At 47.8% G+C, this 26,138-nt stretch overlaps 39 non-coding genes and 1 pseudogene across 39 annotated transcripts; all 40 read left to right on the forward strand.

Moving 5' to 3' along the window:
- The first annotated feature begins 78 nt into the window (after positions 1-78).
- LOC117728566 lies at positions 79-185 on the forward strand. Its single transcript, XR_004609225.1, has one exon. It is a non-coding gene; the product is annotated as a U6 spliceosomal RNA (small nuclear RNA).
- Positions 186-579: 394 nt separating this feature from the next.
- Positions 580-686, forward strand: LOC117728567. The gene has a single exon (XR_004609226.1). It is a non-coding gene; the product is annotated as a U6 spliceosomal RNA (small nuclear RNA).
- A 973-nt stretch (positions 687-1,659) lies between these two features.
- LOC117728570 lies at positions 1,660-1,766 on the forward strand. Its single transcript, XR_004609227.1, has one exon. It is a non-coding gene; the product is annotated as a U6 spliceosomal RNA (small nuclear RNA).
- A 394-nt stretch (positions 1,767-2,160) lies between these two features.
- Positions 2,161-2,267, forward strand: LOC117728571. The gene has a single exon (XR_004609228.1). It is a non-coding gene; the product is annotated as a U6 spliceosomal RNA (small nuclear RNA).
- Positions 2,268-2,660: 393 nt separating this feature from the next.
- Positions 2,661-2,767, forward strand: LOC117728572. Its single transcript, XR_004609229.1, has one exon. It is a non-coding gene; the product is annotated as a U6 spliceosomal RNA (small nuclear RNA).
- A 393-nt stretch (positions 2,768-3,160) lies between these two features.
- On the forward strand, positions 3,161-3,267 carry LOC117728528. The gene has a single exon (XR_004609189.1). It is a non-coding gene; the product is annotated as a U6 spliceosomal RNA (small nuclear RNA).
- Positions 3,268-4,530: 1,263 nt separating this feature from the next.
- Positions 4,531-4,637, forward strand: LOC117728573. The gene has a single exon (XR_004609230.1). It is a non-coding gene; the product is annotated as a U6 spliceosomal RNA (small nuclear RNA).
- A 683-nt stretch (positions 4,638-5,320) lies between these two features.
- On the forward strand, positions 5,321-5,427 carry LOC117728576. Its single transcript, XR_004609232.1, has one exon. It is a non-coding gene; the product is annotated as a U6 spliceosomal RNA (small nuclear RNA).
- Positions 5,428-5,821: 394 nt separating this feature from the next.
- Positions 5,822-5,928, forward strand: LOC117728577. Its single transcript, XR_004609233.1, has one exon. It is a non-coding gene; the product is annotated as a U6 spliceosomal RNA (small nuclear RNA).
- A 973-nt stretch (positions 5,929-6,901) lies between these two features.
- On the forward strand, positions 6,902-7,008 carry LOC117728578. The gene has a single exon (XR_004609234.1). It is a non-coding gene; the product is annotated as a U6 spliceosomal RNA (small nuclear RNA).
- Positions 7,009-7,401: 393 nt separating this feature from the next.
- LOC117728579 lies at positions 7,402-7,508 on the forward strand. The gene has a single exon (XR_004609235.1). It is a non-coding gene; the product is annotated as a U6 spliceosomal RNA (small nuclear RNA).
- A 748-nt stretch (positions 7,509-8,256) lies between these two features.
- Positions 8,257-8,363, forward strand: LOC117728580. Its single transcript, XR_004609236.1, has one exon. It is a non-coding gene; the product is annotated as a U6 spliceosomal RNA (small nuclear RNA).
- A 683-nt stretch (positions 8,364-9,046) lies between these two features.
- LOC117728497 lies at positions 9,047-9,153 on the forward strand. Its single transcript, XR_004609158.1, has one exon. It is a non-coding gene; the product is annotated as a U6 spliceosomal RNA (small nuclear RNA).
- Positions 9,154-9,546: 393 nt separating this feature from the next.
- On the forward strand, positions 9,547-9,653 carry LOC117728498. The gene has a single exon (XR_004609159.1). It is a non-coding gene; the product is annotated as a U6 spliceosomal RNA (small nuclear RNA).
- Positions 9,654-10,626: 973 nt separating this feature from the next.
- Positions 10,627-10,733, forward strand: LOC117728499. Its single transcript, XR_004609160.1, has one exon. It is a non-coding gene; the product is annotated as a U6 spliceosomal RNA (small nuclear RNA).
- Positions 10,734-11,126: 393 nt separating this feature from the next.
- On the forward strand, positions 11,127-11,233 carry LOC117728500. The gene has a single exon (XR_004609161.1). It is a non-coding gene; the product is annotated as a U6 spliceosomal RNA (small nuclear RNA).
- Positions 11,234-12,206: 973 nt separating this feature from the next.
- LOC117728502 lies at positions 12,207-12,313 on the forward strand. Its single transcript, XR_004609162.1, has one exon. It is a non-coding gene; the product is annotated as a U6 spliceosomal RNA (small nuclear RNA).
- Positions 12,314-12,706: 393 nt separating this feature from the next.
- Positions 12,707-12,813, forward strand: LOC117728504. Its single transcript, XR_004609164.1, has one exon. It is a non-coding gene; the product is annotated as a U6 spliceosomal RNA (small nuclear RNA).
- Positions 12,814-13,786: 973 nt separating this feature from the next.
- LOC117728505 lies at positions 13,787-13,893 on the forward strand. The gene has a single exon (XR_004609165.1). It is a non-coding gene; the product is annotated as a U6 spliceosomal RNA (small nuclear RNA).
- A 973-nt stretch (positions 13,894-14,866) lies between these two features.
- LOC117728506 lies at positions 14,867-14,973 on the forward strand. The gene has a single exon (XR_004609166.1). It is a non-coding gene; the product is annotated as a U6 spliceosomal RNA (small nuclear RNA).
- A 683-nt stretch (positions 14,974-15,656) lies between these two features.
- LOC117728507 lies at positions 15,657-15,763 on the forward strand. Its single transcript, XR_004609167.1, has one exon. It is a non-coding gene; the product is annotated as a U6 spliceosomal RNA (small nuclear RNA).
- A 393-nt stretch (positions 15,764-16,156) lies between these two features.
- Positions 16,157-16,263, forward strand: LOC117728508. The gene has a single exon (XR_004609168.1). It is a non-coding gene; the product is annotated as a U6 spliceosomal RNA (small nuclear RNA).
- A 393-nt stretch (positions 16,264-16,656) lies between these two features.
- On the forward strand, positions 16,657-16,763 carry LOC117728509. The gene has a single exon (XR_004609169.1). It is a non-coding gene; the product is annotated as a U6 spliceosomal RNA (small nuclear RNA).
- Positions 16,764-17,736: 973 nt separating this feature from the next.
- LOC117728510 lies at positions 17,737-17,843 on the forward strand. Its single transcript, XR_004609170.1, has one exon. It is a non-coding gene; the product is annotated as a U6 spliceosomal RNA (small nuclear RNA).
- Positions 17,844-18,236: 393 nt separating this feature from the next.
- LOC117728511 lies at positions 18,237-18,343 on the forward strand. Its single transcript, XR_004609171.1, has one exon. It is a non-coding gene; the product is annotated as a U6 spliceosomal RNA (small nuclear RNA).
- A 393-nt stretch (positions 18,344-18,736) lies between these two features.
- LOC117728512 lies at positions 18,737-18,843 on the forward strand. The gene has a single exon (XR_004609172.1). It is a non-coding gene; the product is annotated as a U6 spliceosomal RNA (small nuclear RNA).
- A 395-nt stretch (positions 18,844-19,238) lies between these two features.
- On the forward strand, positions 19,239-19,345 carry LOC117728513. The gene has a single exon (XR_004609173.1). It is a non-coding gene; the product is annotated as a U6 spliceosomal RNA (small nuclear RNA).
- Positions 19,346-20,027: 682 nt separating this feature from the next.
- LOC117728515 lies at positions 20,028-20,134 on the forward strand. The gene has a single exon (XR_004609175.1). It is a non-coding gene; the product is annotated as a U6 spliceosomal RNA (small nuclear RNA).
- Positions 20,135-20,529: 395 nt separating this feature from the next.
- On the forward strand, positions 20,530-20,636 carry LOC117728516. Its single transcript, XR_004609177.1, has one exon. It is a non-coding gene; the product is annotated as a U6 spliceosomal RNA (small nuclear RNA).
- A 393-nt stretch (positions 20,637-21,029) lies between these two features.
- LOC117728517 lies at positions 21,030-21,136 on the forward strand. Its single transcript, XR_004609178.1, has one exon. It is a non-coding gene; the product is annotated as a U6 spliceosomal RNA (small nuclear RNA).
- Positions 21,137-21,530: 394 nt separating this feature from the next.
- On the forward strand, positions 21,531-21,637 carry LOC117728518. Its single transcript, XR_004609179.1, has one exon. It is a non-coding gene; the product is annotated as a U6 spliceosomal RNA (small nuclear RNA).
- Positions 21,638-22,032: 395 nt separating this feature from the next.
- LOC117728519 lies at positions 22,033-22,139 on the forward strand. Its single transcript, XR_004609180.1, has one exon. It is a non-coding gene; the product is annotated as a U6 spliceosomal RNA (small nuclear RNA).
- Positions 22,140-22,532: 393 nt separating this feature from the next.
- Positions 22,533-22,639, forward strand: LOC117728520. The gene has a single exon (XR_004609181.1). It is a non-coding gene; the product is annotated as a U6 spliceosomal RNA (small nuclear RNA).
- A 393-nt stretch (positions 22,640-23,032) lies between these two features.
- On the forward strand, positions 23,033-23,139 carry LOC117728521. Its single transcript, XR_004609182.1, has one exon. It is a non-coding gene; the product is annotated as a U6 spliceosomal RNA (small nuclear RNA).
- A 394-nt stretch (positions 23,140-23,533) lies between these two features.
- Positions 23,534-23,640, forward strand: LOC117728522. The gene has a single exon (XR_004609183.1). It is a non-coding gene; the product is annotated as a U6 spliceosomal RNA (small nuclear RNA).
- A 393-nt stretch (positions 23,641-24,033) lies between these two features.
- On the forward strand, positions 24,034-24,140 carry LOC117728523. The gene has a single exon (XR_004609184.1). It is a non-coding gene; the product is annotated as a U6 spliceosomal RNA (small nuclear RNA).
- A 398-nt stretch (positions 24,141-24,538) lies between these two features.
- LOC117728524 lies at positions 24,539-24,645 on the forward strand. Its single transcript, XR_004609185.1, has one exon. It is a non-coding gene; the product is annotated as a U6 spliceosomal RNA (small nuclear RNA).
- Positions 24,646-25,038: 393 nt separating this feature from the next.
- On the forward strand, positions 25,039-25,144 carry LOC117728529. Its single transcript, XR_004609190.1, has one exon. It is a non-coding gene; the product is annotated as a U6 spliceosomal RNA (small nuclear RNA).
- A 394-nt stretch (positions 25,145-25,538) lies between these two features.
- LOC117728526 lies at positions 25,539-25,645 on the forward strand. Its single transcript, XR_004609187.1, has one exon. It is a non-coding gene; the product is annotated as a U6 spliceosomal RNA (small nuclear RNA).
- A 394-nt stretch (positions 25,646-26,039) lies between these two features.
- Positions 26,040-26,138, forward strand: LOC117728530 (annotated as a pseudogene; the record flags this gene model as incomplete).

A 26,138-nucleotide genomic window follows, 5' to 3' on the forward strand; every position in this document is an offset into this window, starting at 1 on the left:
TCATAACGCCTGAACCATTAAGAAGGTGTTGTTCCGACAGCAAGGGGGTCAAATAGTAAGCAGCACCTTTGGGTCATTGTGCTTGCTAAGGCAGCGCATATAATAAATTGGAAACGATACAGAGAAGATTAGCATGGCCCCTGCGAAAGGATGACACGCAAATTCGTGAAGCGTTCCACATTTTGATCTGCCCGAGCTGAATTCCCGATGTTTCAGAGCTGTGAGTGTCAAGAAAATAAGACCTTGTCAAGAGGGCACCGTGACGGTAACACTGCACCTAAGATTCCCCGGGCATAATAACAGAATTTGTATATAACTATGTGGAGAGCGGGGATCGAACCGCCTACCTAATGATTACAGTACGACCACTCGCAACATGAGCTACGGCCTCCACACAATGGATCCCTGGCATGATAACAGACTTTACACAGTGCCGCTGATCCCACAGAACAGAACTACTGTGAGGGGTGTGTCTTAGGAGCGTTGCCTGGGTCAAGGAAGTCATAACGCCTGAACCATTAAGAAGGTGTTGTTCCGACAGCAAGGGGGTCAAATAGTAAGCAGCACCTTTGGGTCATTGTGCTTGCTAAGGCAGCGCATATAATAAATTGGAAACGATACAGAGAAGATTAGCATGGCCCCTGCGAAAGGATGACACGCAAATTCGTGAAGCGTTCCACATTTTGATCTGCCCGAGCTGAATTCCCGATGTTTCAGAGCTGTGAGTGTCAAGAAAATAAGACCTTGTCAAGAGGGCACCGTGACGGTAACACTGCACCTAAAATTCCCGGGCATAATAACAGAATTTATATATAACTATGTGGAGAGCGGGGATGGAACCGCCTACCTTATGGTTACAGTACGACCATTCGCAACATGAGCTAAGGCCTCCACACAATGGATCCCTGGCATGATAACAGACTTTACACAGTGCCGCTGATCCCACAGAACAGAACTACTGTGAGGGGTGTGTCTTAGGAGCGTTGCCTGAATTCCCGATGTTTCAGAGCTGTGAGTGTCAAGAAAATAAGACCTTGTCAAGAGGGCACCGTGACGGTAACACTGCACCTAAAATTTCCGGGCATAATAACAGAATTTATATATAACTATGTGGAGAGCGGGGATGGAACCGCCTACCTTATGGTTACAGTACGACCATTCGCAACATGAGCTAAGGCCTCCACACAATGGATCCCTGGCATGATAACAGACTTTACACAGTGCCGCTGATCCCACAGAACAGAACTACTGTGAGGGGTGTGTCTTAGGAGCGTTGCCTGAATTCCCGATGTTTCAGAGCTGTGAGTGTCAAGAAAGTAAGACCTTGTCAAGAGGGCAACGTGACGGTAACTCTGCACCTAAGATCCCCGGGCATAATAACAGAATTTATATATAACTACGTGGAGAGCGGGGATCGAACCGCCTACCTAATGATTACAGTACGACCACTCGCAACATGAGCTACGGCCTCCACACAATGGATCCCTGGCATGATAACAGACTTTACACAGTGCCGCTGATCCCACAGAACAGAACTACTGTGAGGGGTGTGTCTTAGGAGCGTTGCCTGGGTCAAGGAAGTCATAACGCCTGAACCATTAAGAAGGTGTTGTTCCGACAGCAAGGGGGTCAAATAGTAAGCAGCACCTTTGGGTCATTGTGCTTGCTAAGGCAGCGCATATAATAAATTGGAAACGATACAGAGAAGATTAGCATGGCCCCTGCGAAAGGATGACACGCAAATTCGTGAAGCGTTCCACATTTTGATCTGCCCGAGCTGAATTCCCGATGTTTCAGAGCTGTGAGTGTCAAGAAAATAAGACCTTGTCAAGAGGGCACCGTGACGGTAACACTGCACCTAAGATTCCCCGGGCATAATAACAGAATTTGTATATAACTATGTGGAGAGCGGGGATCGAACCGCCTACCTAATGATTACAGTACGACCACTCGCAACATGAGCTACGGCCTCCACACAATGGATCCCTGGCATGATAACAGACTTTACACAGTGCCGCTGATCCCACAGAACAGAACTACTGTGAGGGGTGTGTCTTAGGAGCGTTGCCTGGGTCAAGGAAGTCATAACGCCTGAACCATTAAGAAGGTGTTGTTCCGACAGCAAGGGGGTCAAATAGTAAGCAGCACCTTTGGGTCATTGTGCTTGCTAAGGCAGCGCATATAATAAATTGGAAACGATACAGAGAAGATTAGCATGGCCCCTGCGAAAGGATGACACGCAAATTCGTGAAGCGTTCCACATTTTGATCTGCCCGAGCTGAATTCCCGATATTTCAGAGCTGTGAGTGTCAAGAAAATAAGACCTTGTCAAGAGGGCACCGTGACGGTAACACTGCACCTAAGATCCCCGGGCATAATAACAGAATTTGTATATAACTATGTGGAGAGCGGGGATCGAACCGCCTACCTAATGATTACAGTACGACCATTCGCAACATGAGCTAAGGCCTCCACACAATGGATCCCTGGCATGATAACAGACTTTACACAGTGCCGCTGATCCCACAGAACAGAACTACTGTGAGGGGTGTGTCTTAGGAGCGTTGCCTGGGTCAAGGAAGTCATAACGCCTGAACCATTAAGAAGGTGTTGTTCCGACAGCAAGGGGGTCAAATAGTAAGCAGCACCTTTGGGTCATTGTGCTTGCTAAGGCAGCGCATATAATAAATTGGAAACGATACAGAGAAGATTAGCATGGCCCCTGCGAAAGGATGACACGCAAATTCGTGAAGCGTTCCACATTTTGATCTGCCCGAGCTGAATTCCCGATGTTTCAGAGCTGTGAGTGTCAAGAAAATAAGACCTTGTCAAGAGGGCACCGTGACGGTAACACTGCACCTAAGATCCCCGGGCATAATAACAGAATTTGTATATAACTATGTGGAGAGCGGGGATCGAACCGCCTACCTAATGATTACAGTACGACCACTCGCAACATGAGCTACGGCCTCCACACAATGGATCCCTGGCATGATAACAGACTTTACACAGTGCCGCTGATCCCACAGAACAGAACTACTGTGAGGGGTGTGTCTTAGGAGCGTTGCCTGGGTCAAGGAAGTCATAACGCCTGAACCATTAAGAAGGTGTTGTTCCGACAGCAAGGGGGTCAAATAGTAAGCAGCACCTTTGGGTCATTGTGCTTGCTAAGGCAGCGCATATAATAAATTGGAAACGATACAGAGAAGATTAGCATGGCCCCTGCGAAAGGATCACACGCAAATTCGTGAAGCGTTCCACATTTTGATCTGCCCGAGCTGAATTCCCGATGTTTCAGAGCTGTGAGTGTCAAGAAAATAAGACCTTGTCAAGAGGGCACCGTGACGGTAACACTGCACCTAAAATTCCCGGGCATAATAACAGAATTTATATATAACTATGTGGAGAGCGGGGATGGAACCGCCTACCTTATGGTTACAGTACGACCATTCGCAACATGAGCTAAGGCCTCCACACAATGGATCCCTGGCATGATAACAGACTTTACACAGTGCCGCTGATCCCACAGAACAGAACTACTGTGAGGGGTGTGTCTTAGGAGCGTTGCCTGAATTCCCGATGTTTCAGAGCTGTGAGTGTCAAGAAAATAAGACCTTGTCAAGAGGGCACCGTGACGGTAACACTGCACCTAAAATTCCCGGGCATAATAACAGAATTTATATATAACTATGTGGAGAGCGGGGATGGAACCGCCTACCTTATGGTTACAGTACGACCATTCGCAACATGAGCTAAGGCCTCCACACAATGGATCCCTGGCATGATAACAGACTTTACACAGTGCCGCTGATCCCACAGAACAGAACTACTGTGAGGGGTGTGTCTTAGGAGCGTTGCCTGAATTCCCGATGTTTCAGAGCTGTGAGTGTCAAGAAAATAAGACCTTGTCAAGAGGGCACCGTGACGGTAACACTGCACCTAAAATTTCCGGGCATAATAACAGAATTTATATATAACTATGTGGAGAGCGGGGATGGAACCGCCTACCTTATGGTTACAGTACGACCATTCGCAACATGAGCTAAGGCCTCCACACAATGGATCCCTGGCATGATAACAGACTTTACACAGTGCCGCTGATCCCACAGAACAGAACTACTGTGAGGGGTGTGTCTTAGGAGCGTTGCCTGAATTCCCGATGTTTCAGAGCTGTGAGTGTCAAGAAAGTAAGACCTTGTCAAGAGGGCAACGTGACGGTAACTCTGCACCTAAGATCCCCGGGCATAATAACAGAATTTATATATAACTACGTGGAGAGCGGGGATCGAACCGCCTACCTAATGATTACAGTACGACCACTCGCAACATGAGCTACGGCCTCCACACAATGGATCCCTGGCATGATAACAGACTTTACACAGTGCCGCTGATCCCACAGAACAGAACTACTGTGAGGGGTGTGTCTTAGGAGCGTTGCCTGGGTCAAGGAAGTCATAACGCCTGAACCATTAAGAAGGTGTTGTTCCGACAGCAAGGGGGTCAAATAGTAAGCAGCACCTTTCGGTCATTGTGCTTGCTAAGGCAGCGCATATAATAAATTGGAAACGATACAGAGAAGATTAGCATGGCCCCTGCGAAAGGATGACACGCAAATTCGTGAAGCGTTCCACATTTTGATCTGCGCGAGCTGAATTCCCGATGTTTCAGAGCTGTGAGTGTCAAGAAAATAAGACCTTGTCAAGAGGGCACCGTGACGGTAACACTGCACCTAAAATTCCCGGGCATAATAACAGAATTTATATATAACTATGTGGAGAGCGGGGATGGAACCGCCTACCTTATGGTTACAGTACGACCATTCGCAACATGAGCTAAGGCCTCCACACAATGGATCCCTGGCATGATAACAGACTTTACACAGTGCCGCTGATCCCACAGAACAGAACTACTGTGAGGGGTGTGTCTTAGGAGCGTTGCCTGAATTCCCGATGTTTCAGAGCTGTGAGTGTCAAGAAAATAAGACCTTGTCAAGAGGGCACCGTGACGGTAACACTGCACCTAAGATCCCCGGGCATAATAACAGAATTTGTATATAACTATGTGGAGAGCGGGGATCGAACCGCCTACCTAATGATTACAGTACGACCACTCGCAACATGAGCTACGGCCTCCACACAATGGATCCCTGGCATGATAACAGACTTTACACAGTGCCGCTGATCCCACAGAACAGAACTACTGTGAGGGGTGTGTCTTAGGAGCGTTGCCTGGGTCAAGGAAGTCATAACGCCTGAACCATTAAGAAGGTGTTGTTCCGACAGCAAGGGGGTCAAATAGTAAGCAGCACCTTTGGGTCATTGTGCTTGCTAAGGCAGCGCATATAATAAATTGGAAACGATACAGAGAAGATTAGCATGGCCCCTGCGAAAGGATGACACGCAAATTCGTGAAGCGTTCCACATTTTGATCTGCCCGAGCTGAATTCCCGATGTTTCAGAGCTGTGAGTGTCAAGAAAATAAGACCTTGTCAAGAGGGCACCGTGACGGTAACACTGCACCTAAGATTCCCCGGGCATAATAACAGAATTTGTATATAACTATGTGGAGAGCGGGGATCGAACCGCCTACCTAATGATTACAGTACGACCACTCGCAACATGAGCTACGGCCTCCACACAATGGATCCCTGGCATGATAACAGACTTTACACAGTGCCGCTGATCCCACAGAACAGAACTACTGTGAGGGGTGTGTCTTAGGAGCGTTGCCTGGGTCAAGGAAGTCATAACGCCTGAACCATTAAGAAGGTGTTGTTCCGACAGCAAGGGGGTCAAATAGTAAGCAGCACCTTTGGGTCATTGTGCTTGCTAAGGCAGCGCATATAATAAATTGGAAACGATACAGAGAAGATTAGCATGGCCCCTGCGAAAGGATGACACGCAAATTCGTGAAGCGTTCCACATTTTGATCTGCCCGAGCTGAATTCCCGATGTTTCAGAGCTGTGAGTGTCAAGAAAATAAGACCTTGTCAAGAGGGCACCGTGACGGTAACACTGCACCTAAAATTCCCGGGCATAATAACAGAATTTATATATAACTATGTGGAGAGCGGGGATGGAACCGCCTACCTTATGGTTACAGTACGACCATTCGCAACATGAGCTAAGGCCTCCACACAATGGATCCCTGGCATGATAACAGACTTTACACAGTGCCGCTGATCCCACAGAACAGAACTACTGTGAGGGGTGTGTCTTAGGAGCGTTGCCTGAATTCCCGATGTTTCAGAGCTGTGAGTGTCAAGAAAATAAGACCTTGTCAAGAGGGCACCGTGACGGTAACACTGCACCTAAAATTTCCGGGCATAATAACAGAATTTATATATAACTATGTGGAGAGCGGGGATGGAACCGCCTACCTAATGGTTACAGTACGACCACTCGCAACATGAGCTACGGCCTCCACACAATGGATCCCTGGCATGATAACAGACTTTACACAGTGCCGCTGATCCCACAGAACAGAACTACTGTGAGGGGTGTGTCTTAGGAGCGTTGCCTGAATTCCCGATGTTTCAGAGCTGTGAGTGTCAAGAAAGTAAGACCTTGTCAAGAGGGCAACGTGACGGTAACTCTGCACCTAAGATCCCCGGGCATAATAACAGAATTTATATATAACTACGTGGAGAGCGGGGATCGAACCGCCTACCTAATGATTACAGTACGACCACTCGCAACATGAGCTACGGCCTCCACACAATGGATCCCTGGCATGATAACAGACTTTACACAGTGCCGCTGATCCCACAGAACAGAACTACTGTGAGGGGTGTGTCTTAGGAGCGTTGCCTGGGTCAAGGAAGTCATAACGCCTGAACCATTAAGAAGGTGTTGTTCCGACAGCAAGGGGGTCAAATAGTAAGCAGCACCTTTGGGTCATTGTGCTTGCTAAGGCAGCGCATATAATAAATTGGAAACGATACAGAGAAGATTAGCATGGCCCCTGCGAAAGGATGACACGCAAATTCGTGAAGCGTTCCACATTTTGATCTGCCCGAGCTGAATTCCCGATATTTCAGAGCTGTGAGTGTCAAGAAAATAAGACCTTGTCAAGAGGGCACCGTGACGGTAACACTGCACCTAAGATCCCCGGGCATAATAACAGAATTTGTATATAACTATGTGGAGAGCGGGGATCGAACCGCCTACCTAATGATTACAGTACGACCACTCGCAACATGAGCTACGGCCTCCACACAATGGATCCCTGGCATGATAACAGACTTTACACAGTGCCGCTGATCCCACAGAACAGAACTACTGTGAGGGGTGTGTCTTAGGAGCGTTGCCTGGGTCAAGGAAGTCATAACGCCTGAACCATTAAGAAGGTGTTGTTCCGACAGCAAGGGGGTCAAATAGTAAGCAGCACCTTTGGGTCATTGTGCTTGCTAAGGCAGCGCATATAATAAATTGGAAACGATACAGAGAAGATTAGCATGGCCCCTGCGAAAGGATGACACGCAAATTCGTGAAGCGTTCCACATTTTGATCTGCCCGAGCTGAATTCCCGATGTTTCAGAGCTGTGAGTGTCAAGAAAATAAGACCGTGTCTTAGGAGCGTTGCCTGAATTCCCGATGTTTCAGAGCTGTGAGTGTCAAGAAAATAAGACCTTGTCAAGAGGGCACCGTGACGGTAACACTGCACCTAAAATTTCCGGGCATAATAACAGAATTTATATATAACTATGTGGAGAGCGGGGATGGAACCGCCTACCTTATGGTTACAGTACGACCATTCGCAACATGAGCTAAGGCCTCCACACAATGGATCCCTGGCATGATAACAGACTTTACACAGTGCCGCTGATCCCACAGAACAGAACTACTGTGAGGGGTGTGTCTTAGGAGCGTTGCCTGAATTCCCGATGTTTCAGAGCTGTGAGTGTCAAGAAAGTAAGACCTTGTCAAGAGGGCAACGTGACGGTAACTCTGCACCTAAGATCCCCGGGCATAATAACAGAATTTATATATAACTACGTGGAGAGCGGGGATCGAACCGCCTACCTAATGATTACAGTACGACCACTCGCAACATGAGCTACGGCCTCCCCACAATGGATCCCTGGCATGATAACAGACTTTACACAGTGCCGCTGATCCCACAGAACAGAACTACTGTGAGGGGTGTGTCTTAGGAGCGTTGCCTGGGTCAAGGAAGTCATAACGCCTGAACCATTAAGAAGGTGTTGTTCCGACAGCAAGGGGGTCAAATAGTAAGCAGCACCTTTGGGTCATTGTGCTTGCTAAGGCAGCGCATATAATAAATTGGAAACGATACAGAGAAGATTAGCATGGCCCCTGCGAAAGGATGACACGCAAATTCGTGAAGCGTTCCACATTTTGATCTGCGCGAGCTGAATTCCCGATGTTTCAGAGCTGTGAGTGTCAAGAAAATAAGACCTTGTCAAGAGGGCACCGTGACGGTAACACTGCACCTAAAATTCCCGGGCATAATAACAGAATTTATATATAACTATGTGGAGAGCGGGGATGGAACCGCCTACCTTATGGTTACAGTACGACCATTCGCAACATGAGCTAAGGCCTCCACACAATGGATCCCTGGCATGATAACAGACTTTACACAGTGCCGCTGATCCCACAGAACAGAACTACTGTGAGGGGTGTGTCTTAGGAGCGTTGCCTGAATGCCCGATGTTTCAGAGCTGTGAGTGTCAAGAAAATAAGACCTTGTCAAGAGGGCACCGTGACGGTAACACTGCACCTAAGATCCCCGGGCATAATAACAGAATTTGTATATAACTATGTGGAGAGCGGGGATCGAACCGCCTACCTAATGATTACAGTACGACCACTCGCAACATGAGCTACGGCCTCCACACAATGGATCCCTGGCATGATAACAGACTTTACACAGTGCCGCTGATCCCACAGAACAGAACTACTGTGAGGGGTGTGTCTTAGGAGCGTTGCCTGGGTCAAGGAAGTCATAACGCCTGAACCATTAAGAAGGTGTTGTTCCGACAGCAAGGGGGTCAAATAGTAAGCAGCACCTTTGGGTCATTGTGCTTGCTAAGGCAGCGCATATAATAAATTGGAAACGATACAGAGAAGATTAGCATGGCCCCTGCGAAAGGATGACACGCAAATTCGTGAAGCGTTCCACATTTTGATCTGCCCGAGCTGAATTCCCGATGTTTCAGAGCTGTGAGTGTCAAGAAAATAAGACCTTGTCAAGAGGGCACCGTGACGGTAACACTGCACCTAAAATTCCCGGGCATAATAACAGAATTTATATATAACTATGTGGAGAGCGGGGATGGAACCGCCTACCTTATGGTTACAGTACGACCATTCGCAACATGAGCTAAGGCCTCCACACAATGGATCCCTGGCATGATAACAGACTTTACACAGTGCCGCTGATCCCACAGAACAGAACTACTGTGAGGGGTGTGTCTTAGGAGCGTTGCCTGGGTCAAGGAAGTCATAACGCCTGAACCATTAAGAAGGTGTTGTTCCGACAGCAAGGGGGTCAAATAGTAAGCAGCACCTTTGGGTCATTGTGCTTGCTAAGGCAGCGCATATAATAAATTGGAAACGATACAGAGAAGATTAGCATGGCCCCTGCGAAAGGATGACACGCAAATTCGTGAAGCGTTCCACATTTTGATCTGCCCGAGCTGAATTCCCGATGTTTCAGAGCTGTGAGTGTCAAGAAAATAAGACCTTGTCAAGAGGGCACCGTGACGGTAACACTGCACCTAAAATTCCCGGGCATAATAACAGAATTTATATATAACTATGTGGAGAGCGGGGATGGAACCGCCTACCTTATGGTTACAGTACGACCATTCGCAACATGAGCTAAGGCCTCCACACAATGGATCCCTGGCATGATAACAGACTTTACACAGTGCCGCTGATCCCACAGAACAGAACTACTGTGAGGGGTGTGTCTTAGGAGCGTTGCCTGAATTCCCGATGTTTCAGAGCTGTGAGTGTCAAGAAAATAAGACCTTGTCAAGAGGGCACCGTGACGGTAACACTGCACCTAAAATTTCCGGGCATAATAACAGAATTTATATATAACTATGTGGAGAGCGGGGATGGAACCGCCTACCTTATGGTTACAGTACGACCATTCGCAACATGAGCTAAGGCCTCCACACAATGGATCCCTGGCATGATAACAGACTTTACACAGTGCCGCTGATCCCACAGAACAGAACTACTGTGAGGGGTGTGTCTTAGGAGCGTTGCCTGAATTCCCGATGTTTCAGAGCTGTGAGTGTCAAGAAAGTAAGACCTTGTCAAGAGGGCAACGTGACGGTAACTCTGCACCTAAGATCCCCGGGCATAATAACAGAATTTATATATAACTACGTGGAGAGCGGGGATCGAACCGCCTACCTAATGATTACAGTACGACCACTCGCAACATGAGCTAAGGCCTCCACACAATGGATCCCTGGCATGATAACAGACTTTACACAGTGCCGCTGATCCCACAGAACAGAACTACTGTGAGGGGTGTGTCTTAGGAGCGTTGCCTGGGTCAAGGAAGTCATAACGCCTGAACCATTAAGAAGGTGTTGTTCCGACAGCAAGGGGGTCAAATAGTAAGCAGCACCTTTGGGTCATTGTGCTTGCTAAGGCAGCGCATATAATAAATTGGAAACGATACAGAGAAGATTAGCATGGCCCCTGCGAAAGGATGACACGCAAATTCGTGAAGCGTTCCACATTTTGATCTGCCCGAGCTGAATTCCCGATATTTCAGAGCTGTGAGTGTCAAGAAAATAAGACCTTGTCAAGAGGGCACCGTGACGGTAACACTGCACCTAAGATCCCCGGGCATAATAACAGAATTTGTATATAACTATGTGGAGAGCGGGGATCGAACCGCCTACCTAATGATTACAGTACGACCACTCGCAACATGAGCTACGGCCTCCACACAATGGATCCCTGGCATGATAACAGACTTTACACAGTGCCGCTGATCCCACAGAACAGAACTACTGTGAGGGGTGTGTCTTAGGAGCGTTGCCTGGGTCAAGGAAGTCATAACGCCTGAACCATTAAGAAGGTGTTGTTCCGACAGCAAGGGGGTCAAATAGTAAGCAGCACCTTTGGGTCATTGTGCTTGCTAAGGCAGCGCATATAATAAATTGGAAACGATACAGAGAAGATTAGCATGGCCCCTGCGAAAGGATGACACGCAAATTCGTGAAGCGTTCCACATTTTGATCTGCCCGAGCTGAATTCCCGATATTTCAGAGCTGTGAGTGTCAAGAAAATAAGACCTTGTCAAGAGGGCACCGTGACGGTAACACTGCACCTAAAATTCCCGGGCATAATAACAGAATTTATATATAACTATGTGGAGAGCGGGGATCGAACCGCCTACCTTATGGTTACAGTACGACCACTCGCAACATGAGCTAAGGCCTCCACACAATGGATCCCTGGCATGATAACAGACTTTACACAGTGCCGCTGATCCCACAGAACAGAACTACTGTGAGGGGTGTGTCTTAGGAGCGTTGCCTGAATTCCCGATGTTTCAGAGCTGTGAGTGTCAAGAAAATAAGACCTTGTCAAGAGGGCACCGTGACGGTAACACTGCACCTAAAATTTCCGGGCATAATAACAGAATTTATATATAACTATGTGGAGAGCGGGGATGGAACCGCCTACCTTATGGTTACAGTACGACCATTCGCAACATGAGCTAAGGCCTCCACACAATGGATCCCTGGCATGATAACAGACTTTACACAGTGCCGCTGATCCCACAGAACAGAACTACTGTGAGGGGTGTGTCTTAGGAGCGTTGCCTGAATTCCCGATGTTTCAGAGCTGTGAGTGTCAAGAAAGTAAGACCTTGTCAAGAGGGCAACGTGACGGTAACTCTGCACCTAAGATCCCCGGGCATAATAACAGAATTTATATATAACTACGTGGAGAGCGGGGATCGAACCGCCTACCTAATGATTACAGTACGACCACTCGCAACATGAGCTACGGCCTCCACACAATGGATCCCTGGCATGATAACAGACTTTACACAGTGCCGCTGATCCCACAGAACAGAACTACTGTGAGGGGTGTGTCTTAGGAGCGTTGCCTGGGTCAAGGAAGTCATAACGCCTGAACCATTAAGAAGGTGTTGTTCCGACAGCAAGGGGGTCAAATAGTAAGCAGCACCTTTGGGTCATTGTGCTTGCTAAGGCAGCGCATATAATAAATTGGAAACGATACAGAGAAGATTAGCATGGCCCCTGCGAAAGGATGACACGCAAATTCGTGAAGCGTTCCACATTTTGATCTGCCCGAGCTGAATTCCCGATGTTTCAGAGCTGTGAGTGTCAAGAAAATAAGACCTTGTCAAGAGGGCACCGTGACGGTAACACTGCACCTAAGATCCCCGGGCATAATAACAGAATTTGTATATAACTATGTGGAGAGCGGGGATCGAACCGCCTACCTAATGATTACAGTACGACCACTCGCAACATGAGCTACGGCCTCCACACAATGGATCCCTGGCATGATAACAGACTTTACACAGTGCCGCTGATCCCACAGAACAGAACTACTGTGAGGGGTGTGTCTTAGGAGCGTTGCCTGGGTCAAGGAAGTCATAACGCCTGAACCATTAAGAAGGTGTTGTTCCGACAGCAAGGGGGTCAAATAGTAAGCAGCACCTTTGGGTCATTGTGCTTGCTAAGGCAGCGCATATAATAAATTGGAAACGATACAGAGAAGATTAGCATGGCCCCTGCGAAAGGATGACACGCAAATTCGTGAAGCGTTCCACATTTTGATCTGCCCGAGCTGAATTCCCGATGTTTCAGAGCTGTGAGTGTCAAGAAAATAAGACCTTGTCAAGAGGGCACCGTGACGGTAACACTGCACCTAAAATTCCCGGGCATAATAACAGAATTTATATATAACTATGTGGAGAGCGGGGATGGAACCGCCTACCTTATGGTTACAGTACGACCATTCGCAACATGAGCTAAGGCCTCCACACAATGGATCCCTGGCATGATAACAGACTTTACACAGTGCCGCTGATCCCACAGAACAGAACTACTGTGAGGGGTGTGTCTTAGGAGCGTTGCCTGAATTCCCGATGTTTCAGAGCTGTGAGTGTCAAGAAAATAAGACCTTGTCAAGAGGGCACCGTGACGGTAACACTGCACCTAAAATTTCCGGGCATAATAACAGAATTTATATATAACTATGTGGAGAGCGGGGATGGAACCGCCTACCTTATGGTTACAGTACGACCATTCGCAACATGAGCTAAGGCCTCCACACAATGGATCCCTGGCATGATAACAGACTTTACACAGTGCCGCTGATCCCACAGAACAGAACTACTGTGAGGGGTGTGTCTTAGGAGCGTTGCCTGAATTCCCGATGTTTCAGAGCTGTGAGTGTCAAGAAAGTAAGACCTTGTCAAGAGGGCAACGTGACGGTAACTCTGCACCTAAGATCCCCGGGCATAATAACAGAATTTATATATAACTACGTGGAGAGCGGGGATCGAACCGCCTACCTAATGATTACAGTACGACCACTCGCAACATGAGCTACGGCCTCCACACAATGGATCCCTGGCATGATAACAGACTTTACACAGTGCCGCTGATCCCACAGAACAGAACTACTGTGAGGGGTGTGTCTTAGGAGCGTTGCCTGGGTCAAGGAAGTCATAACGCCTGAACCATTAAGAAGGTGTTGTTCCGACAGCAAGGGGGTCAAATAGTAAGCAGCACCTTTGGGTCATTGTGCTTGCTAAGGCAGCGCATATAATAAATTGGAAACGATACAGAGAAGATTAGCATGGCCCCTGCGAAAGGATGACACGCAAATTCGTGAAGCGTTCCACATTTTGATCTGCCCGAGCTGAATTCCCGATGTTTCAGAGCTGTGAGTGTCAAGAAAATAAGACCTTGTCAAGAGGGCACCGTGACGGTAACACTGCACCTAAAATTCCCGGGCATAATAACAGAATTTATATATAACTATGTGGAGAGCGGGGATGGAACCGCCTACCTTATGGTTACAGTACGACCATTCGCAACATGAGCTACGGCCTCCACACAATGGATCCCTGGCATGATAACAGACTTTACACAGTGCCGCTGATCCCACAGAACAGAACTACTGTGAGGGGTGTGTCTTAGGAGCGTTGCCTGAATTCCCGATGTTTCAGAGCTGTGAGTGTCAAGAAAATAAGACCTTGTCAAGAGGGCACCGTGACGGTAACACTGCACCTAAAATTTCCGGGCATAATAACAGAATTTATATATAACTATGTGGAGAGCGGGGATGGAACCGCCTACCTTATGGTTACAGTACGACCATTCGCAACATGAGCTAAGGCCTCCACACAATGGATCCCTGGCATGATAACAGACTTTACACAGTGCCGCTGATCCCACAGAACAGAACTACTGTGAGGGGTGTGTCTTAGGAGCGTTGCCTGAATTCCCGATGTTTCAGAGCTGTGAGTGTCAAGAAAGTAAGACCTTGTCAAGAGGGCAACGTGACGGTAACTCTGCACCTAAGATCCCCGGGCATAATAACAGAATTTATATATAACTACGTGGAGAGCGGGGATCGAACCGCCTACCTAATGATTACAGTACGACCACTCGCAACATGAGCTAAGGCCTCCACACAATGGATCCCTGGCATGATAACAGACTTTACACAGTGCCGCTGATCCCACAGAACAGAACTACTGTGAGGGGTGTGTCTTAGGAGCGTTGCCTGGGTCAAGGAAGTCATAACGCCTGAACCATTAAGAAGGTGTTGTTCCGACAGCAAGGGGGTCAAATAGTAAGCAGCACCTTTGGGTCATTGTGCTTGCTAAGGCAGCGCATATAATAAATTGGAAACGATACAGAGAAGATTAGCATGGCCCCTGCGAAAGGATGACACGCAAATTCGTGAAGCGTTCCACATTTTGATCTGCCCGAGCTGAATTCCCGATGTTTCAGAGCTGTGAGTGTCAAGAAAATAAGACCTTGTCAAGAGGGCACCGTGACGGTAACACTGCACCTAAAATTCCCGGGCATAATAACAGAATTTATATATAACTATGTGGAGAGCGGGGATGGAACCGCCTACCTTATGGTTACAGTACGACCATTCGCAACATGAGCTAAGGCCTCCACACAATGGATCCCTGGCATGATAACAGACTTTACACAGTGCCGCTGATCCCACAGAACAGAACTACTGTGAGGGGTGTGTCTTAGGAGCGTTGCCTGAATTCCCGATGTTTCAGAGCTGTGAGTGTCAAGAAAATAAGACCTTGTCAAGAGGGCACCGTGACGGTAACACTGCACCTAAAATTTCCGGGCATAATAACAGAATTTATATATAACTATGTGGAGAGCGGGGATGGAACCGCCTACCTTATGGTTACAGTACGACCATTCGCAACATGAGCTACGGCCTCCACACAATGGATCCCTGGCATGATAACAGACTTTACACAGTGCCGCTGATCCCACAGAACAGAACTACTGTGAGGGGTGTGTCTTAGGAGCGTTGCCTGGGTCAAGGAAGTCATAACGCCTGAACCATTAAGAAGGTGTTGTTCCGACAGCAAGGGGGTCAAATAGTAAGCAGCACCTTTGGGTCATTGTGCTTGCTAAGGCAGCGCATATAATAAATTGGAAACGATACAGAGAAGATTAGCATGGCCCCTGCGAAAGGATGACACGCAAATTCGTGAAGCGTTCCACATTTTGATCTGCCCGAGCTGAATTCCCGATGTTTCAGAGCTGTGAGTGTCAAGAAAATAAGACCTTGTCAAGAGGGCACCGTGACGGTAACACTGCACCTAAAATTCCCGGGCATAATAACAGAATTTATATATAACTATGTGGAGAGCGGGGATGGAACCGCCTACCTTATGGTTACAGTACGACCATTCGCAACATGAGCTAAGGCCTCCACACAATGGATCCCTGGCATGATAACAGACTTTACACAGTGCCGCTGATCCCACAGAACAGAACTACTGTGAGGGGTGTGTCTTAGGAGCGTTGCCTGGGTCAAGGAAGTCATAACGCCTGAACCATTAAGAAGGTGTTGTTCCGACAGCAAGGGGGTCAAATAGTAAGCAGCACCTTTGGGTCATTGTGCTTGCTAAGGCAGCGCATATAATAAATTGGAAACGATACAGAGAAGATTAGCATGGCCCCTGCGAAAGGATGACACGCAAATTCGTGAAGCGTTCCACATTTTGATCTGCCCGAGCTGAATTCCCGATGTTTCAGAGCTGTGAGTGTCAAGAAAATAAGACCTTGTCAAGAGGGCACCGTGACGGTAACACTGCACCTAAGATCCCCGGGCATAATAACAGAATTTGTATATAACTATGTGGAGAGCGGGGATCGAACCGCCTACCTAATGATTACAGTACGACCACTCGCAACATGAGCTACGGCCTCCACACAATGGATCCCTGGCATGATAACAGACTTTACACAGTGCCGCTGATCCCACAGAACAGAACTACTGTGAGGGGTGTGTCTTAGGAGCGTTGCCTGGGTCAAGGAAGTCATAACGCCTGAACCATTAAGAAGGTGTTGTTCCGACAGCAAGGGGGTCAAATAGTAAGCAGCACCTTTGGGTCATTGTGCTTGCTAAGGCAGCGCATATAATAAATTGGAAACGATACAGAGAAGATTAGCATGGCCCCTGCGAAAGGATGACACGCAAATTCGTGAAGCGTTCCACATTTTGATCTGCCCGAGCTGAATTCCCGATGTTTCAGAGCTGTGAGTGTCAAGAAAATAAGACCTTGTCAAGAGGGCACCGTGACGGTAACACTGCACCTAAAATTCCCGGGCATAATAACAGAATTTATATATAACTATGTGGAGAGCGGGGATGGAACCGCCTACCTTATGGTTACAGTACGACCATTCGCAACATGAGCTAAGGCCTCCACACAATGGATCCCTGGCATGATAACAGACTTTACACAGTGCCGCTGATCCCACAGAACAGAACTACTGTGAGGGGTGTGTCTTAGGAGCGTTGCCTGAATTCCCGATGTTTCAGAGCTGTGAGTGTCAAGAAAATAAGACCTTGTCAAGAGGGCACCGTGACGGTAACACTGCACCTAAAATTTCCGGGCATAATAACAGAATTTATATATAACTATGTGGAGAGCGGGGATGGAACCGCCTACCTTATGGTTACAGTACGACCATTCGCAACATGAGCTAAGGCCTCCACACAATGGATCCCTGGCATGATAACAGACTTTACACAGTGCCGCTGATCCCACAGAACAGAACTACTGTGAGGGGTGTGTCTTAGGAGCGTTGCCTGAATTCCCGATGTTTCAGAGCTGTGAGTGTCAAGAAAGTAAGACCTTGTCAAGAGGGCAACGTGACGGTAACTCTGCACCTAAGATCCCCGGGCATAATAACAGAATTTATATATAACTACGTGGAGAGCGGGGATCGAACCGCCTACCTAATGATTACAGTACGACCACTCGCAACATGAGCTACGGCCTCCACACAATGGATCCCTGGCATGATAACAGACTTTACACAGTGCCGCTGATCCCACAGAACAGAACTACTGTGAGGGGTGTGTCTTAGGAGCGTTGCCTGGGTCAAGGAAGTCATAACGCCTGAACCATTAAGAAGGTGTTGTTCCGACAGCAAGGGGGTCAAATAGTAAGCAGCACCTTTGGGTCATTGTGCTTGCTAAGGCAGCGCATATAATAAATTGGAAACGATACAGAGAAGATTAGCATGGCCCCTGCGAAAGGATGACACGCAAATTCGTGAAGCGTTCCACATTTTGATCTGCCCGAGCTGAATTCCCGATGTTTCAGAGCTGTGAGTGTCAAGAAAATAAGACCTTGTCAAGAGGGCACCGTGACGGTAACACTGCACCTAAAATTCCCGGGCATAATAACAGAATTTATATATAACTATGTGGAGAGCGGGGATGGAACCGCCTACCTTATGGTTACAGTACGACCATTCGCAACATGAGCTAAGGCCTCCACACAATGGATCCCTGGCATGATAACAGACTTTACACAGTGCCGCTGATCCCACAGAACAGAACTACTGTGAGGGGTGTGTCTTAGGAGCGTTGCCTGGGTCAAGGAAGTCATAACGCCTGAACCATTAAGAAGGTGTTGTTCCGACAGCAAGGGGGTCAAATAGTAAGCAGCACCTTTGGGTCATTGTGCTTGCTAAGGCAGCGCATATAATAAATTGGAAACGATACAGAGAAGATTAGCATGGCCCCTGCGAAAGGATGACACGCAAATTCGTGAAGCGTTCCACATTTTGATCTGCCCGAGCTGAATTCCCGATGTTTCAGAGCTGTGAGTGTCAAGAAAATAAGACCTTGTCAAGAGGGCACCGTGACGGTAACACTGCACCTAAAATTCCCGGGCATAATAACAGAATTTATATATAACTATGTGGAGAGCGGGGATGGAACCGCCTACCTTATGGTTACAGTACGACCATTCGCAACATGAGCTAAGGCCTCCACACAATGGATCCCTGGCATGATAACAGACTTTACACAGTGCCGCTGATCCCACAGAACAGAACTACTGTGAGGGGTGTGTCTTAGGAGCGTTGCCTGGGTCAAGGAAGTCATAACGCCTGAACCATTAAGAAGGTGTTGTTCCGACAGCAAGGGGGTCAAATAGTAAGCAGCACCTTTGGGTCATTGTGCTTGCTAAGGCAGCGCATATAATAAATTGGAAACGATACAGAGAAGATTAGCATGGCCCCTGCGAAAGGATGACACGCAAATTCGTGAAGCGTTCCACATTTTGATCTGCCCGAGCTGAATTCCCGATGTTTCAGAGCTGTGAGTGTCAAGAAAATAAGACCTTGTCAAGAGGGCACCGTGACGGTAACACTGCACCTAAGATTCCCGGGCATAATAACAGAATTTATATATAACTATGTGGAGAGCGGGGATCGAACCGCCTACCTTAATGATTACAGTACGACCACTTCGCAACATGAGCTACGGCCTCCACACAATGGATCCCTGGCATGATAACAGACTTTACACAGTGCCGCTGATCCCACAGAACAGAACTACTGTGAGGGGTGTGTCTTAGGAGCGTTGCCTGGGTCAAGGAAGTCATAACGCCTGAACCATTAAGAAGGTGTTGTTCCGACAGCAAGGGGGTCAAATAGTAAGCAGCACCTTTGGGTCATTGTGCTTGCTAAGGCAGCGCATATAATAAATTGGAAACGATACAGAGAAGATTAGCATGGCCCCTGCGAAAGGATGACACGCAAATTCGTGAAGCGTTCCACATTTTGATCTGCCCGAGCTGAATTCCCGATGTTTCAGAGCTGTGAGTGTCAAGAAAATAAGACCTTGTCAAGAGGGCACCGTGACGGTAACACTGCACCTAAAATTCCGGGCATAATAACAGAATTTATATATAACTATGTGGAGAGCGGGGATGGAACCGCCTACCTTATGGTTACAGTACGACCATTCGCAACATGAGCTAAGGCCTCCACACAATGGATCCCTGGCATGATAACAGACTTTACACAGTGCCGCTGATCCCACAGAACAGAACTACTGTGAGGGGTGTGTCTTAGGAGCGTTGCCTGAATTCCCGATGTTTCAGAGCTGTGAGTGTCAAGAAAGTAAGACCTTGTCAAGAGGGCAACGTGACGGTAACTCTGCACCTAAGATCCCCGGGCATAATAACAGAATTTATATATAACTACGTGGAGAGCGGGGATCGAACCGCCTACCTAATGATTACAGTACGACCACTCGCAACATGAGCTACGGCCTCCACACAATGGATCCCTGGCATGATAACAGACTTTACACAGTGCCGCTGATCCCACAGAACAGAACTACTGTGAGGGGTGTGTCTTAGGAGCGTTGCCTGGGTCAAGGAAGTCATAACGCCTGAACCATTAAGAAGGTGTTGTTCCGACAGCAAGGGGGTCAAATAGTAAGCAGCACCTTTGGGTCATTGTGCTTGCTAAGGCAGCGCATATAATAAATTGGAAACGATACAGAGAAGATTAGCATGGCCCCTGCGAAAGGATGACACGCAAATTCGTGAAGCGTTCCACATTTTGATCTGCCCGAGCTGAATTCCCGATGTTTCAGAGCTGTGAGTGTCAAGAAAATAAGACCTTGTCAAGAGGGCACCGTGACGGTAACACTGCACCTAAGATTCCCCGGGCATAATAACAGAATTTATATATAACTATGTGGAGAGCGGGGATCGAACCGCCTACCTTAATGATTACAGTACGACCACTCGCAACATGAGCTACGGCCTCCACACAATGGATCCCTGGCATGATAACAGACTTTACACAGTGCCGCTGATCCCACAGAACAGAACTACTGTGAGGGGTGTGTCTTAGGAGCGTTGCCTGGGTCAAGGAAGTCATAACGCCTGAACCATTAAGAAGGTGTTGTTCCGACAGCAAGGGGGTCAAATAGTAAGCAGCACCTTTGGGTCATTGTGCTTGCTAAGGCAGCGCATATAATAAATTGGAAACGATACAGAGAAGATTAGCATGGCCCCTGCGAAAGGATGACACGCAAATTCGTGAAGCGTTCCACATTTTGATCTGCCCGAGCTGAATTCCCGATGTTTCAGAGCTGTGAGTGTCAAGAAAATAAGACCTTGTCAAGAGGGCACCGTGACGGTAACACTGCACCTAAAATTCCCGGGCATAATAACAGAATTTATATATAACTATGTGGAGAGCGGGGATGGAACCGCCTACCTAATGATTACAGTACGACCATTCGCAACATGAGCTAAGGCCTCCACACAATGGATCCCTGGCATGATAACAGACTTTACACAGTGCCGCTGATCCCACAGAACAGAACTACTGTGAGGGGTGTGTCTTAGGAGCGTTGCCTGGGTCAAGGAAGTCATAACGCCTGAACCATTAAGAAGGTGTTGTTCCGACAGCAAGGGGGTCAAATAGTAAGCAGCACCTTTGGGTCATTGTGCTTGCTAAGGCAGCGCATATAATAAATTGGAAACGATACAGAGAAGATTAGCATGGCCCCTGCGAAAGGATGACACGCAAATTCGTGAAGCGTTCCACATTTTGATCTGCCCGAGCTGAATTCCCGATGTTTCAGAGCTGTGAGTGTCAAGAAAATAAGACCTTGTCAAGAGGGCACCGTGACGGTAACACTGCACCTAAGATTCCCCGGGCATAATAACAGAATTTGTATATAACTATGTGGAGAGCGGGGATCGAACCGCCTACCTAATGATTACAGTACGACCACTCGCAACATGAGCTACGGCCTCCACACAATGGATCCCTGGCATGATAACAGACTTTACACAGTGCCGCTGATCCCACAGAACAGAACTACTGTGAGGGGTGTGTCTTAGGAGCGTTGCCTGGGTCAAGGAAGTCATAACGCCTGAACCATTAAGAAGGTGTTGTTCCGACAGCAAGGGGGTCAAATAGTAAGCAGCACCTTTGGGTCATTGTGCTTGCTAAGGCAGCGCATATAATAAATTGGAAACGATACAGAGAAGATTAGCATGGCCCCTGCGAAAGGATGACACGCAAATTCGTGAAGCGTTCCACATTTTGATCTGCCCGAGCTGAATTCCCGATGTTTCAGAGCTGTGAGTGTCAAGAAAATAAGACCTTGTCAAGAGGGCACCGTGACGGTAACACTGCACCTAAGATTCCCCGGGCATAATAACAGAATTTATATATAACTATGTGGAGAGCGGGGATCGAACCGCCTACCTAATGATTACAGTACGACCACTTCGCAACATGAGCTACGGCCTCCACACAATGGATCCCTGGCATGATAACAGACTTTACACAGTGCCGCTGATCCCACAGAACAGAACTACTGTGAGGGGTGTGTCTTAGGAGCGTTGCCTGGGTCAAGGAAGTCATAACGCCTGAACCATTAAGAAGGTGTTGTTCCGACAGCAAGGGGGTCAAATAGTAAGCAGCACCTTTGGGTCATTGTGCTTGCTAAGGCAGCGCATATAATAAATTGGAAACGATACAGAGAAGATTAGCATGGCCCCTGCGAAAGGATGACACGCAAATTCGTGAAGCGTTCCACATTTTGATCTGCCCGAGCTGAATTCCCGATGTTTCAGAGCTGTGAGTGTCAAGAAAATAAGACCTTGTCAAGAGGGCACCGTGACGGTAACACTGCACCTAAGATCCCCGGGCATAATAACAGAATTTGTATATAACTATGTGGAGAGCGGGGATCGAACCGCCTACCTAATGATTACAGTACGACCACTCGCAACATGAGCTACGGCCTCCACACAATGGATCCCTGGCATGATAACAGACTTTACACAGTGCCGCTGATCCCACAGAACAGAACTACTGTGAGGGGTGTGTCTTAGGAGCGTTGCCTGGGTCAAGGAAGTCATAACGCCTGAACCATTAAGAAGGTGTTGTTCCGACAGCAAGGGGGTCAAATAGTAAGCAGCACCTTTGGGTCATTGTGCTTGCTAAGGCAGCGCATATAATAAATTGGAAACGATACAGAGAAGATTAGCATGGCCCCTGCGAAAGGATGACACGCAAATTCGTGAAGCGTTCCACATTTTGATCTGCCCGAGCTGAATTCCCGATGTTTCAGAGCTGTGAGTGTCAAGAAAATAAGACCTTGTCAAGAGGGCACCGTGACGGTAACACTGCACCTAAGATCCCCGGGCATAATAACAGAATTTGTATATAACTATGTGGAGAGCGGGGATCGAACCGCCTACCTAATGATTACAGTACGACCACTCGCAACATGAGCTACGGCCTCCACACAATGGATCCCTGGCATGATAACAGACTTTACACAGTGCCGCTGATCCCACAGAACAGAACTACTGTGAGGGGTGTGTCTTAGGAGCGTTGCCTGGGTCAAGGAAGTCATAACGCCTGAACCATTAAGAAGGTGTTGTTCCGACAGCAAGGGGGTCAAATAGTAAGCAGCACCTTTGGGTCATTGTGCTTGCTAAGGCAGCGCATATAATAAATTGGAAACGATACAGAGAAGATTAGCATGGCCCCTGCGAAAGGATGACACGCAAATTCGTGAAGCGTTCCACATTTTGATCTGCCCGAGCTGAATTCCCGATGTTTCAGAGCTGTGAGTGTCAAGAAAATAAGACCTTGTCAAGAGGGCACCGTGACGGTAACACTGCACCTAAGATTCCCCGGGCATAATAACAGAATTTGTATATAACTATGTGGAGAGCGGGGATCGAACCGCCTACCTAATGATTACAGTACGACCACTCGCAACATGAGCTACGGCCTCCACACAATGGATCCCTGGCATGATAACAGACTTTACACAGTGCCGCTGATCCCACAGAACAGAACTACTGTGAGGGGTGTGTCTTAGGAGCGTTGCCTGGGTCAAGGAAGTCATAACGCCTGAACCATTAAGAAGGTGTTGTTCCGACAGCAAGGGGGTCAAATAGTAAGCAGCACCTTTGGGTCATTGTGCTTGCTAAGGCAGCGCATATAATAAATTGGAAACGATACAGAGAAGATTAGCATGGCCCCTGCGAAAGGATGACACGCAAATTCGTGAAGCGTTCCACATTTTGATCTGCCCGAGCTGAATTCCCGATGTTTCAGAGCTGTGAGTGTCAAGAAAATAAGACCTTGTCAAGAGGGCACCGTGACGGTAACACTGCACCTAAAATTCCCGGGCATAATAACAGAATTTATATATAACTATGTGGAGAGCGGGGATCGGACCGCCTACCTAATGATTACAGTACGACCACTCGCAACATGAGCTACGGCCTCCACACAATGGATCCCTGGCATGATAACAGACTTTACACAGTGCCGCTGATCCCACAGAACAGAACTACTGTGAGGGGTGTGTCTTAGGAGCGTTGCCTGGGTCAAGGAAGTCATAACGCCTGAACCATTAAGAAGGTGTTGTTCCGACAGCAAGGGGGTCAAATAGTAAGCAGCACCTTTGGGTCATTGTGCTTGCTAAGGCAGCGCATATAATAAATTGGAAACGATACAGAGAAGATTAGCATGGCCCCTGCGAAAGGATGACACGCAAATTCGTGAAGCGTTCCACATTTTGATCTGCCCGAGCTGAATTCCCGATATTTCAGAGCTGTGAGTGTCAAGAAAATAAGACCTTGTCAAGAGGGCACCGTGACGGTAACACTGCACCTAAAGATTCCCCGGGCATAATAACAGAATTTATATATAACTATGTGGAGAGCGGGGATCGGAACCGCCTACCTTATGGATTACAGTACGACCACTTCGCAACATGAGCTAAGGCCTCCACACAATGGATCCCTGGCATGATAACAGACTTTACACAGTGCCGCTGATCCCACAGAACAGAACTACTGTGAGGGGTGTGTCTTAGGAGCGTTGCCTGGGTCAAGGAAGTCATAACGCCTGAACCATTAAGAAGGTGTTGTTCCGACAGCAAGGGGGTCAAATAGTAAGCAGCACCTTTGGGTCATTGTGCTTGCTAAGGCAGCGCATATAATAAATTGGAAACGATACAGAGAAGATTAGCATGGCCCCTGCGAAAGGATGACACGCAAATTCGTGAAGCGTTCCACATTTTGATCTGCCCGAGCTGAATTCCCGATGTTTCAGAGCTGTGAGTGTCAAGAAAATAAGACCTTGTCAAGAGGGCACCGTGACGGTAACACTGCACCTAAGATCCCCGGGCATAATAACAGAATTTGTATATAACTATGTGGAGAGCGGGGATCGAACCGCCTACCTAATGATTACAGTACGACCACTCGCAACATGAGCTACGGCCTCCACACAATGGATCCCTGGCATGATAACAGACTTTACACAGTGCCGCTGATCCCACAGAACAGAACTACTGTGAGGGGTGTGTCTTAGGAGCGTTGCCTGGGTCAAGGAAGTCATAACGCCTGAACCATTAAGAAGGTGTTGTTCCGACAGCAAGGGGGTCAAATAGTAAGCAGCACCTTTGGGTCATTGTGCTTGCTAAGGCAGCGCATATAATAAATTGGAAACGATACAGAGAAGATTAGCATGGCCCCTGCGAAGGATGACACGCAAATTCGTGAAGCGTTCCACATTTTGATCTGCCCGAGCTGAATTCCCGATGTTTCAGAGCTGTGAGTGTCAAGAAAATAAGACCTTGTCAAGAGGGCACCGTGACGGTAACACTGCACCTAAATTCCCGGGCATAATAACAGAATTTATATATAACTATGTGGAGAGCGGGGATCGGAACCGCCTACCTAATGATTACAGTACGACCACTTCGCAACATGAGCTAAGGCCTCCACACAATGGATCCCTGGCATGATAACAGACTTTACACAGTGCCGCTGATCCCACAGAACAGAACTACTGTGAGGGGTGTGTCTTAGGAGCGTTGCCTGGGTCAAGGAAGTCATAACGCCTGAACCATTAAGAAGGTGTTGTTCCGACAGCAAGGGGGTCAAATAGTAAGCAGCACCTTTGGGTCATTGTGCTTGCTAAGGCAGCGCATATAATAAATTGGAAACGATACAGAGAAGATTAGCATGGCCCCTGCGAAAGGATGACACGCAAATTCGTGAAGCGTTCCACATTTTGATCTGCCCGAGCTGAATTCCCGATGTTTCAGAGCTGTGAGTGTCAAGAAAATAAGACCTTGTCAAGAGGGCACCGTGACGGTAACACTGCACCTAAAATTCCCGGGCATAATAACAGAATTTATATATAACTATGTGGAGAGCGGGGATGGAACCGCCTACCTTATGGTTACAGTACGACCATTCGCAACATGAGCTAAGGCCTCCACACAATGGATCCCTGGCATGATAACAGACTTTACACAGTGCCGCTGATCCCACAGAACAGAACTACTGTGAGGGGTGTGTCTTAGGAGCGTTGCCTGGGTCAAGGAAGTCATAACGCCCTGAACCATTAAGAAGGTGTTGTTCCGACAGCAAGGGGGTCAAATAGTAAGCAGCACCTTTGGGTCATTGTGCTTGCTAAGGCAGCGCATATAATAAATTGGAAACGATACAGAGAAGATTAGCATGGCCCCTGCGAAAGGATGACAGCAAATTCGTGAAGCGTTCCA

The sequence above is a fragment of the Cyclopterus lumpus genome, unplaced genomic scaffold, assembly GCF_009769545.1.
Source record: "Cyclopterus lumpus isolate fCycLum1 unplaced genomic scaffold, fCycLum1.pri scaffold_68_arrow_ctg1, whole genome shotgun sequence".
Taxonomy (NCBI): Eukaryota; Metazoa; Chordata; class Actinopteri; order Perciformes; family Cyclopteridae; genus Cyclopterus; species Cyclopterus lumpus.